This window comes from Neoarius graeffei, chromosome 22 (assembly GCF_027579695.1).
Source record: "Neoarius graeffei isolate fNeoGra1 chromosome 22, fNeoGra1.pri, whole genome shotgun sequence".
In the NCBI taxonomy this organism is placed as follows: Eukaryota; Metazoa; Chordata; class Actinopteri; order Siluriformes; family Ariidae; genus Neoarius; species Neoarius graeffei.
Window position 1 is genome coordinate 16,186,193 of NC_083590.1, and position 12,882 is coordinate 16,199,074.

The 12,882-nt window shown below is 41.9% G+C and overlaps 1 long non-coding RNA gene across 2 annotated transcripts; it reads right to left on the reverse strand.

The window, feature by feature from the left end:
- Window positions 1–5,218: 5,218 nt before the first annotated feature.
- Window positions 5,219–8,540, reverse strand: LOC132870711 (uncharacterized). 2 transcript variants are annotated; one of them, XR_009651183.1, is made up of 3 exons: window positions 8,223–8,540; window positions 6,805–6,848; window positions 5,219–5,397 (listed from the first exon to the last, which is right to left on the reverse strand). It is a non-coding gene; the product is annotated as an uncharacterized LOC132870711 (long non-coding RNA). The 2 variants fall into 2 exon arrangements; XR_009651184.1 differs by lacking the exon at window positions 8,223–8,540 and adding an exon at window positions 7,001–7,064.
- Between the last annotated feature and the right edge of the window lie 4,342 nt (window positions 8,541–12,882).

A 12,882-nucleotide genomic window follows, 5' to 3' on the forward strand; every position in this document is an offset into this window, starting at 1 on the left:
TTCCAGGCACTTTGCGTGCATCCAGCGGTACCCGTGGAGGCGACCTGGGCTATCTATAGTCGTTCCTAGGTCAGAACGGCGAAGCCCATTCTCTCTCAGAACTCTCTTGAGGTGTCTCAGGCTTATAATAAAGCCATATTGGGATGCAAGTGCATCGAGGATTTCTGTGTATCTGAGTCCAGTATTAAAATATAATAAAATAGCGTCTAGTATTTCCGGAGCTACCATGGTGACCTACAGCCTGTGTGTACGTGTGTGTGTGTGTGTGTGTGTGTGTGTGTGTGTAGGCAACGAGATCAACGAAAACAAGGATATTGTGGGAATATTTTTATAAGTCGAGGGAACGACATAGGATATCTTTCCCACGCCTTGGATATAAACCGAGGGAACGCGTTTTAAGACGTTCCCTCACTTTTTAATAACCCGTGCGCACGCCTTAATGAAAGCGAGGGAACGATTTAATATCTCGTGCACACGCCTTAATGAAAGCGAGGGAACGAGTTGTAACTCGTCCCCTCACTTTTAACTACCCGAGCGCACGCCTTAACGCAAAGCGTGCGGACGGGTTATAACTCGTGCGCGCGCATTAATATCTCGTGCACACGCCTTACAAGTCGTTCCCACACTTTATTTTTTTATTCACCATGTCCCCTCTACGGCTCGCTAGGGGGACACACACCTGAAAGCAAGAAAAGCAAAGCACACCCAGGTGTTGTTTATTAGAGCTCTTCTAAATACAGGCCATTTATTTCAGTAAATGCTGCACACAGTTGGATGGTAGTGATGGTCAGATGAATCCGAGTCTTCGAATCATGTGTCGAGTGTTATCCAATTGCATGCTGGGATATTTTCAAATGCAAGCTTGACACACAGTGCGCGCACACACACACACACACAGGCCTCTAACTTAAACGGCCATTGACACAGTGTATACACACGGTTGTTAAAAATCCTGCGTATCACTACTCTATACTCTTTATGCAATGACAATAAAACATTCTCATACCATGTATTTCTTAAAATTTGAGTCACTGTCTAGCAGCTCAGCGAAATCGTCAAGGTCCTGTGCTGAGGTTAAGGGAATTTTCTGGTCGTATTCTCGCCGTTGTTCTTCACCCCTCTCTACATCACGGTTTTGCAAAAGTTGTTGAAGAAGGGCCATGATGTGATCAACCTTGAGGTGCAGCTCCCCTTGCTGCTCCAAAATCAATCTTTCGACAGCTGACGGGGAACTGCAAAATACAAAAGTGCAATATACCTTTAAAGTGGCATTCCAGGGTAAAGTAACACTGACAGGGAGGAAAGAAAATATTTTCTATGCCCCTGTGGGTTAGTGATTGCATTTATGCATCACGCATGAAATGGCAAAATGTTTGCAATTTCATTGTGTGCACTGTGAGCTGTGTCACAATGACAAAAATGGGACTTTCACTTCAATCATACAGCACTCTGTGACCTTTAACAACAATATTAAAACTGATTTGTTCTCAAAACTTAGCAGTACAGGTAGCTGGAATCAGCTGGTGAGTTTGAGGAAGGCGGGTTTGGGGACACCGGGGGATTTCAGTCAGGCAGGTTTGGGGACGCCGAGGGATTTCAGTCAGGCAGGTTTGCTGTTGATCAGTGAGTTGCAGTGGTCCTTCAGCCTCCATATCACTGAGGCAAGTTACTGTTGAGACTTGGGGATGTGAAGGGGTGGCAAATGTTAATGAACATGGTAAAGTTTTATAGTTAGGTTTTATAGTTTGTCTGCACAGAGGCTTGAGGAAGAGGTTTTTGAATCCCATCTTTTGATCGGCTGTCAAAATGGTCTAACAAGTTTATGAAACAACAAATGAAGTTGCATTGGAAGCTGGCTTGTGGTCGCCACAGCGTGGCTTTCTAGAGGATTTTTTGGGATGGAACCAGTTGCAGGATTTCAATCACGTTTTGATGAGGCCACTGTAGAGGTCTACTTCTAGGGACAGCCTAATGCTTGGAATCTATGAAAGATACGTTCAGTGTAAGTTGGCTCTTCTCTTGGTCTTGCAATTTTCAAAAGGTAAAGGGGGAGGTCTTCTTAGGTGTTCAGGATCATCCTCCTCCTCAGATAGTGAGGATGATGATGACTCTCTGAGCCGTCTTGGTCTATACATTTACAAAAATTAGCACTTTCTTCACATACAAGTATTTGATATACAGACAATATCTAATTTAATTTAAATCAAAGAAATGGGCTCACCTTTTACATTCTCTAACTGGATTCTCCTGCATTTCAACATCTGTATTCAAGGATTAAAGCAAAAAAAAATCCTGAGCCTGAACTTTTTAGACTCATGCAAGCGACTCTATTCACCATATGGCTGGTCGGTTGGAAGAGTTGGCACACAATATAGGCCTATATATGTTTTATGTGGTTGCAGGGGTCGTAATATGCGACATGAACACATTCACAGGGTCAAAAAGATTGTGTGAATGATTGCAGACCAAGTTTGACTTTTGAAAATGCAATACCAAAAACGGCCAGTAGATGGCAAAAGTGCACCTCACCAAAATATGCTACATGTAGCATTTAGGATTTCTTCTGATATCAAGTTTTGCTGCTAAGCTTTGTCCTTAACAGGTTACAAATTGACCTACAATCACAAGGTGAACTGTTATAAGGGTATGTGAAATTCAGTCTAGCATTGGAAAAATAAAATCTTTGTAACCATTTAATTTAGGGTACATTAAAAGGACCGTGGTTTACTTTTTAAACAGTTTTAAACAGTACCGGGTACATCAGATGTTGTTGTTGCTCCTGGTAAGCGCGTCGTGTGTGGGACAGCGCGAACAGCTGCTCTGTGAGCAGGGGCTGACTCGTGTCTAGGAAGAACCTTTTTGCCGCTGGATGCATATGAGCTTCTTGGAGCACAGCGTGCAGAAGCAAGCGCCTGGCTCCCTCAACTTCCTACACCAACTGCTAAATGGCTTGCCATCTCGTCCAATCTCCTCCAGCCATGCCTAGCGCCATTTATTCTTCAGACCTTTATCTATGGCGAGGGTATTTTCCCCTGGCTTCATATACTGCATCGCCCCCACTCCATGAAATGCCGCTCTCTCTACTCTGAAGTTGCTCGAGGCACGTTGTGTTAAGACCCGCCCCGTTTTACTTCTGATTGGCTAATACTGTTAGTTTCAGAACCGGAGAGTTGCGCTTCTTTCCTATCATTGGCAGAGAACGAACACACTCGAAAGCCATGGGGTTATCGCATGTTTTTTTCCTCCTCCTAATAATTTATATATATATATATATATATATATATATATATATATATATATATATATATATATATATATATATTGCCCGCAGTCAAGCGCTGCACGCCGGAAATCCGGCAGGGGGACGGAATACTTTAATCCCTGTGTATTTAAGTCTGACATGATGCATGCTTTGTCCCACTTAGACTGGATAGTTTGAATGGAGTCTGTGAACAACATATCATTATAAGCCTATACCAGAGCAAAAAAAACCCCTAGCATTTAACAAAATTACTGTCTCTGCCATCATCTTCTCAAGCGTCACCTCTGACAAAAAGGCTTTTTACAATGACTGGATACACAATTCCACTGAGGTGCTGTTTACAGATATTTGGATATCTATAAAAATTGAACTTTATGTGGTTGAGTTTTAGCATTGAGATGTAACAGTCTTTTGGATGCTTTATTACCTGATTCATACAGTACACGAGCGCGGAACTGCCTCCACCCTTTTGCTGGGTCTGGCATGACCCTCTTCTGAACTGCTCTTAGGATCTGAAATTGGTCCTTATACGGCGGCCACCATGCCAGGCCACCGGAAAACCATTCCTTGGCCACCGGGCCGGTTTGGTTGTCGTCCTCAAACACAACAATCAAGTACATGCTGCACCTACTAGGAAACAGGACAGTAAAATGGTGGTAGTCCATTCACGGACATATCGCTAGTGTGTATACACGTTGCATCATACTTTGCTAATTCTTTGATGGCATATATTTGCCTATTGTTTCTTTTTACTGTGAGGGTTATTACACTGCAGGCCGTCTCATGCTACACTGTTTCATGGAATTACTGACAAACAGCACACACAGACACACAATCCTCTAACCTAAATGGCCATGGACACATACATAGTGTACACACTCACACAGACCTCTAACTTAAATGGCCATTCACATATACAGTGCACACATACACACACAGGCCTTGAACTTGAACGGCCACTGACACAGACAGTACACGCACACACAGTGCGTTTACATGCACATCCAAATCGAGCTGCTGTCGGTAATCGAGCAAAGGGTCCCAGCAGGGGTGCCAGAGAAATCCAACCCTACATGCACACAAGGAAATCGAGCTATTGTGTGAGGTACATTGTGCACCCGAGCCACAGGTGGCGCTACACGCCCCATCGTGTTGGTACACTTCCGGTTGTCGTCATGAAGAAGAGCTATTCAAGAGTATAAACAAAAGTTAGGGGGCGTCGTGGCTCAGGTGGTTAAGGCGTCATACCATGAATGCGGGCGACCCGGGTTCGATTCCGGCCCGAGGTCATTTCCCGATCCCTTCCCGTCTCTCTCTCCCGCTCATTTCCTGTCTCTACACTGTCCTATCCAATAAAGGTGCAAAAAGCCCAAAAAAATATCTTTAAAAAAAAAAAGTTATCAGTTCCGTGTTCACAAGGAGTGTTTGTATGTACGAACAGAAGTGTTCCTAATAAAATGGCCACTAAGTTGAAGTTGATCTGTAATGAACATATTAACTGTTAGCCTGCTAACATGCTAATAACTTACCAACTAATTGGAAATGGGTGCGTACATGCCCAGACACAAGTGTTCCTAATAAAGTGGCGGCTAAGGTGAAGTGTCATGCCGACCGAGGCTGTTGTGTTTCCCGCTTGTGGTCTCGTCACTCGTCACTTCCAGAAGGGGCAGTGCTGAAGTAAGTAGCTCGACTACGTAGCTCGGTAGGGTTTACATGCACTAAGTAGCTCGGCTAAAATCGCATAATCTAGGTCATGTAGTTCGATTACGAGAAATCAAGTTCGGTTCAATTTCAGCCGAGCTAAGGTGTTTCCATGGCATTTAGAACTTCGATTTCAGTCGAGCAACGGCAGAAATTCGATTTTCTCTATGTGCATGTAAACGCACTCACCGTCTCCACTGTCCCAGCTACTGCCATCAGAATCAACCTCCTCGATCTCCATAGAGACGTCCTCGTCAGAGAAGCCATCCTCCAATTCACAAACATCAACAGGAATGTCAGGGACATCTTCTGCCATTTCTTCATCCTCAGCAATGCTGCTAGAAGCCAATCTACAATGAATGGACGCCAGTTGCTGATTAACGCGTGCCTTGGATTTTCGCTTCAGTGTCCAGTATGAGAGTGAACCTGCCATACTAGATAGATAAGCAAGACAAAGAAAACAAAAAAGCACAAGCTCATCAATTGTATTTTAACAGTGATGAGGAAAATACCAATAATGGATAAAGGCCTTTCATGAGCCAGTTGGATAAAGAGGGGATTAGAGATGACCAATTATTATTTGGCCCCATATTTTTGCCTTTGTCTAACTAATTTCATGAATTTGCTCATAACTAAAACAAATCACTATGCACATTATTCATTCATTCATTCATTATCTGTAGCCGCCTCATCCTTCTACAGGGTCGCAGGCAAGCTGGAGCCCATCCCAGCTGACTACGGGCGAAAGGTGGGGTACACCCTGGACAAGTTGCCAGGTCATCACAGGGCTGACACATAGACACAGACAACCATTCACACCTACGGTCAATTTAGAGTCACCAGTTAACCTAACCTGCATGTCTTTGGACTGTGGGGGAAACCGGAGCACACGGAGGAAACCCACGCGGACACGGGAAGAACATGCAAACTCCGCACAGAAAGGCCCTCGCCGGCCCCGGGGCTCGAACCCAGGACCTTCTTGCTGTGAGGCGACAGCGCTAACCACTACACCACCGTGCCGCCCCTATGCACATTAGTTTACAGAAATGTTAGTAAGACTTACAGGGTCACTGGCTATACAGTGCAGATGATCAGCCAGTATGTGTTGTTTGCTCTGACTGTACCTGCCCCAAAGGCTACCATCAGACAAAATACAGGTGTAATAAGTATGAAGTAGGCCTGTGTCCTGTTCCTTACAATGTACAATATGCTGAAAATCTAGTGTCACCTGGATATATTCTTACACTTTAGGCCTCTGCAGGCAAAAGCCTACCATTTACAAGCGTTTGACACTATATGGCACCATATTAACCATAAGGTACACTGTTGGTTTACGATGTATTGTTTTGGGATTGGGTGTGAATGTTATGAAATAAGTTTTTATCGAGTTATTTATCGAAAATACTCTGAATTTCATGAAAAAAAAAATCCAAATTCAAGATGGACACCACCCTGTGAGATCACAATATGCAAATCCCGACATAAACTTGGGGTCATCCTCAATATTTCTCTCATTTACAGTTTACTCTATCTGTTATCACTTTCAAGGCACAGCCTTTTGAAATTTATATGCCAACATTCAGCATTTTTTTGAAATACCTGCCACCTAAAGGGTTAAGACTCACCAAAAACCCGGTCTCAAGCCTGCAATGATTTTGGTAACCGTGACCCAGCTGTAATTACACTTAAGCCTTCAGAGTTATTGTATTCCTCACAAGCAGCCGTGGTTGAAACGGTCCCAGACAGGTGCTACATTTAGTCCTGTTACAATTGACACATCCATTATGGTAAAGAGTCCCTTCTACATTTGTCATTTTAAAAACCACATTATTTAAAATTACCTTGTTTCCCTGGACAATCAGGTCAATGCTTGTGGTACGATACACTGTTTAGGGACAAAAAAAGGAAAGTTATAAGAATAAAGAAAACATCACTTTACATTAAATATAAGAAACATCTTGGGAGACAATGCTGCTGTACATACAGACAGAAGTAGTTTTATATTTAAGTTATTGCTTTTTGGAAATTGGCACAAACCTTCTGATTGAATTACGCTTTAATTGTTGTCATTACTAGCAGTATCTGAAAAACTAGGCCAAATAGTAGGTAGTTTAGGGACAAAAAAGGCAAAGTCATTACTAGCAGTATCTGAAAAAGTAAATATTTATTGGTGCATTTATACCATGGCACATTTCACCCTCCACAGATAACAGCATCCTGTGAGATAATATTACCACATTGCATAACATGAAACGACAATAAAATCAAACATTGTTCAATCGACCAATTTGGGCATGCGCACACACGTTTGAAAGTAGACTAAAGCCCACTGCACACTACGTCCGGTAATACGGCTGCGGGAACTAAGGGAAATCATTCATTGTCTACAGAGATCCGCAATCCGTGTGTGATTTGGGTCAGAACAGATAGAACGGTGGGGAAGAAATTCCGCATCCGAGGCTCTCCGAATGAGTTAAAAAAGAAATTGAACTCCTCCGAAAAGTCCTGCATGGTAGAGTGGTGTTGCTATGGTGATGATAAACAAATGTCATGTTTCCCGCCGAAGGTAACAATGCAGTTAAGAAATATAACATATTTTAAATGTTATAAACTATACAACACGGCGATAATTTCCAAACGTGATCCAGACTAATAATACAAACCAAAACATGTACAAAAGAAACAAACCATTACTGGTATGATGAAAACAAGTCACTACCAAACACGGCGCTAATTTCTACACATGAGCAGTATTAATAACACACACACACACACACACACACACACACACACAAGTGAAACGAAGTGTTGTTAGTATGAAAATACATAAATTTGGTAATCTACTCTGCCTGCCATGTTTCAATCCGGCCACAGACCATGGAGCAACCTGCTCTGACTAGACTTCCCGCCTTGCGGTGGATACCTTAGCTATCAACAAACTTAAGGCACGTTTACAAACGTTTCCCAACAGAAAATAGCTGACTACTGCGTTAAGTTGCAGTGTAAAAGTATAAAGTGCTGATTTACTATCCATGTCATGTTAACCGAGGAATAATTTTCCAGACGGAAATTAGCGAGATAGCTAACTGAACTAGCCACAGACTGTATTGTATACAGTTGTTGGAACTCGCCCTTTAACGAGGCCGGGCAAACATTAACGTTTTAACGTATTGCACACCGACTCATAACTACCAGCATACTACTACATTTCTAAGTTTATTAATGCTACCTCCTTTCATTTAACACCAAAGTGACTTACCTGAAAAAAAAAAATGGTTGGCTGAGTACGCTGCTCTCACTCAGTCAAATGCGCTGAAGGCTGCCAACCGCTTAAGACCTGAAGAAGATCTCGCACATGCGTGCTGACACACAGAGGTAGAGAAGATGCATGGGGTATTCCAAGTTTAGAGGATGCGCACACGTTTAGGAATAAGTTCTCTCGTTGTCGATTAGGGACCGGGAACATATGTAAATAAATAGGTTAGTCATTTGATACCCATGCAAATGTAACCCACTAGGTGCTACAAGGTTCAGAATATATGGACCAGGACTAGATTCGTAGTGGGAGGGTTGGAAAAAAAGAGAATGAGGACAGACACAATAGGTAAATGGAGCCACGAGGTACGTTTAAGATAAATTTACTGTACCGAAATTAAAAAAAATTATATTATATATAATTAAATTCAGTGCAATAAATCACTTGGTACTCAATATTCCACAGTATTCACAATCTTTCAACAAAAAACAAAAAATAAACTAACTAAAAGTGTCCATATGGAGTGGAATGTTCCGTTAATGTCCTTGTCGATATCTGTCAGCGCGCTCAAGTCAAAAGTTTCCGTTTCCGTTTGAGAGTACGTCGTGCACATTCTGGCTGCCGCTTCTCACCAGAGCTTTTTTTTTTTTATTTTATTTCTTTTTAAATTTTCATTTTATTTATTTTTTTCTGTGTTTGTGTAGTTCGATGTTTGAGTGTTTTGTCCGCCGGTTGTGGTGTAGCTCCGGACCCAGTTTTGGGCGTTGGTGCCCTCTAGGCCTTGGTTCGCTGTGGGTGATGCCTGCGCTCCCAGCTGTGGACTGCAGTGAGCTCGTTGCTCATTTAACATTCGTGGTTGTCCAGCGCTCTGCGCTTTAACGCTTGGCGTGATGTTCCGAGCGATGTTGCTCGGTGGCGTCGCGGCGGCTGTGCAGGCGGTTTGGGACACACCAGCGCTCTGCGTGGCGGAGCTTCTCTGCTCGCTTTGTGGATCCACGGCGTGGTGTTCGAGCGATGTGGCTGACGGCGTCACGCCAGCTGTGCTGGAGATGTGGGACTCGTTTTCATGCGCCTTTTGGTGGGACTGTGGCTGCTACACCACTGGAATTACATCTTGACCCCTACTTGGTGGACTTTTTACTTTTATTTTTTATTATTTATTCATTTATTTATTATTTTTTATTGTTTTTTTTTCCTTTTCTTTGTCTATAATTGTAAAGCGTCCTTGGGTTCTTGAAAGGTGCTATATAAATTTAACTTATTATTATTATATTATTATTAAGTGTTTATGTCGAGTCAGGGGGATATCAAAAAGTCAGGTATGCGGTGGTCCTCCCACACTGATACATAAGTGAAAGCGAAGAAGGGATGTGGTGTCCTCTTCGGCCTTGGTTCCTCACTCCTCCAATTAAGGAGAGATCTCACTGGGGGCTCGCCATCTCCCATCAACAGGAGAAATCCAGATCCAGTTCTAATGATGCTCAAAAACCCAGCCTGTATGAAGACACGACTGTTATTTATATGACATCACTAACTTCTCTCTTATGGCCATAGTCAGTATATAAATCAACACATTACTGTAACACAATAATGATTACATTAATTATCTTTCTTAACTGTACAGTTATTTTTACCAATGTAAGTATTTCCCACAATTTAATCAACCTTTTTACACATAAATTTAATCAATCATGAATTTTAGCCGTTCAACCATGAATTATGTTTAATTTTAGTTGTAAATGAACATATTCATCAGTTTCATCATCCCATATATCATACAGCATCTCTCAATATAACCACACACAGCATCAAAATAAACATTATACCTTACTTCTTTTAAGTTATCAGAGCAAGAATATGCAGTTTTACCTCTTAAAGTTAACAGAAACAGTGAACAGTAATGATAAGCCAAGTTCAAGTGTTCATGGAGCAAAGCCGCGTTTTTCTGCGCCTCTCCTATCAACTCACTGTGGGGCTAATACAGTGCGCATGCGCGAGCGCTCATTCACTCGGCAACTCGTCAAGACGACGCTGCCAAAAGTCGGGCCTCCTCCTCGCTCCCGGATCCCCGCACACCCCCGCTGCCTCAGCTCAGGATTCTCTAATGGACAGTCAGTGTTAATAACCGCTATTATAACTCTCTCTGTATTTCTCACCGCTCCGCTCACTGCTGCTTTCACCCGCCATGCAGCTCACCTGACTTCTGTGTGAAGAGGGCGGGATTTGTTCCCTCTTGACCAATCATAATTGTCCACTCTATGAAATGCGACAATTAAGGGTTGGGTGTGTGTGTGTGTGTGTGTGAAAAATAACTGATTGACAGGCTGATTAACAAATGAAATTAAATTAATAAGGAAACTATAGAAAAATAAAATAGAACTGGACCCAATTCTCTACTGGGTTACACAAAGATAATAACATGTTATGAGATGTTTGCGTTATATAGTGAAAGTCCCCAAGACGCGCGCGCATATTTCTGTGAATTGCGTCCGGAAGTGTGTAGAGTTGGTTTGGACGCCGGCAGCAGCGGGCAGGCGATGCACAGCACTAATAAATGGTTCAGCTATTTTGCCGCGGAAGACAGCGGGTGTCTGCACAGTTATTTGAAATAAAAGTGCCCCATTGAGATAGTCGGTATGTAAAAAATAACATCAGATGGCACATTTTTGTTAAACGGGAAGAATTTTTATGCAATATGACATTATACTTTAGTGTTTGGGGAACTCCGCCCCGGGGCCAATCAAAAACCGATGTAGATGGGATTCAGGGATGAACACACACACAAAAAAAAAAAGTATAATCTTCGCCCCATAGCCGAAGTCATGATCTAATTATAGCTGATCTGAGGCCAACACTAACCCGATGAATGTGTAGGGTACTTCTTGATTTTGGGCCAATCAAAAGCCGACGTAGATGGGAGCAGGGGTGAAAAAAACTGGCTCCGCTCTCTGGCCGATCATTGTACGATCAAATTATTTAAGAGTGTTCCGATACGATCTTAGGCCAACATCGGCCCGCTGCATGCGTGTTGTTGGGGCCCTGTGACTCACGGAGAGCTCCACAACGGTGAAAACTCCAAAAGTCTCGGGACATCTTCTCATAATCTCGCGTAGAAGCGAAATACGGAAGTAAGACTTGGCATTTTTGGGCATAATCAAACCTAGTCTTAGGAATTAGCTTTTAATTGAAGTAGTGTGAATTTAAACTCAGGAACGTTTTGTTTACACTGTAGACACGCAGCGTGTCGAATTGAATTAATTGTTCTATGTTCTCTCAATTGTTTAATAGATAGGCTGTGCATGCTTCTCTATCTTTTCTAACACCTTAATTCCATTCTTATACATATCTTGACCTCATCAAGATTTCAGTGGATTTAGTAGTGTTATGAGCTAGCTTCCCTTTGTCTTAGCTTGGCCACACGAGGCTAATCTAGGCCTACACAAACACGTGGTCACAAACAAACATACCTTAATTAGCATTCCTTTGTCTTAGCTAGCAACACAAGGCTAATCTAGGCCTCCACCATATGGACACACACAAACATCTTAATTAGCACACAAAGCTAATCTTTTGTCTCCAACACGTGGCAGTCCTCCCCCCACACTCACATACACCTCTTTTGTTTTAACTCCACGAGGTAGGATCCTTGGGCCTTCGCTAGCCACAAGGCCTCACACACAAACACACCTTAGATAGCAATCCATGCTAACTCTTTGTTCAGGCCACACACAGGCTAACTCTTTGTCCACCACGTGGGCACCAACACACCTTAGCTAGCAATCCATGCTAACTCTTTTGTTCTCCTCAAATCCCACATGGTGATCCCGACACCATGAGGACACACACAAACATACCTAGCTAGCATCCCACGCTAGCCTTCTGCTCAGGCTACAGGGCCCCTCACAGACACACCATATCACATTTGTATATAATGATTTCAACTGTTCTTATCCATTTTTATCTTTGTTGTAATAAATTCCATTATTATTGAAACTGTGTGTATTTATTTGTTGTGCTTAATATACTTGAAGTTGCCCAATCTCCAAAGAATTCTAAAGGTGCATATGATTTATGTAATATGGTAAGAGATCATAATAATTTGGAATATACCATAATTTAGCAGTTTGGTAATTTATTATTAAGCACCAAAATTAATGGTATTAATTAATGAGACTGATTCCATGAGTGATTTAATGATATGAGACTGATTCAATGAAAATGATTTAATGAGACTGATTTAATGAGATTGATCACTTAATAATTTCCAAATGCACCTACAGACAGATATAATGATAATGTTGGGACCAAAAATATATAGTATATTTATATATTAGTGTACATATACACTAGTATGCATACACGATATTGATACTGTTTTACTACAACTCAAAATGAAATTCTCTGATATTTTGAGAGACTGGATTTCTGATTTTTAATGAGCTATAAGCCATCATCAAAATTAAAACAAAAAATGTTAATATGTGTAAATGTGTAACATGACAATGTGTAATGAATATAGAAGATATGAAAGTTTACCTTTTAGAATTAAATTACAAAAAAGAGTTTTTTACGATACTGTAATTTTTTGAGATGCTGTGGTATACATTCACAAAACTGGAGCTGCTGCGATTGGCTCCAGTATGTAACCTGGTGATGGCCTTCA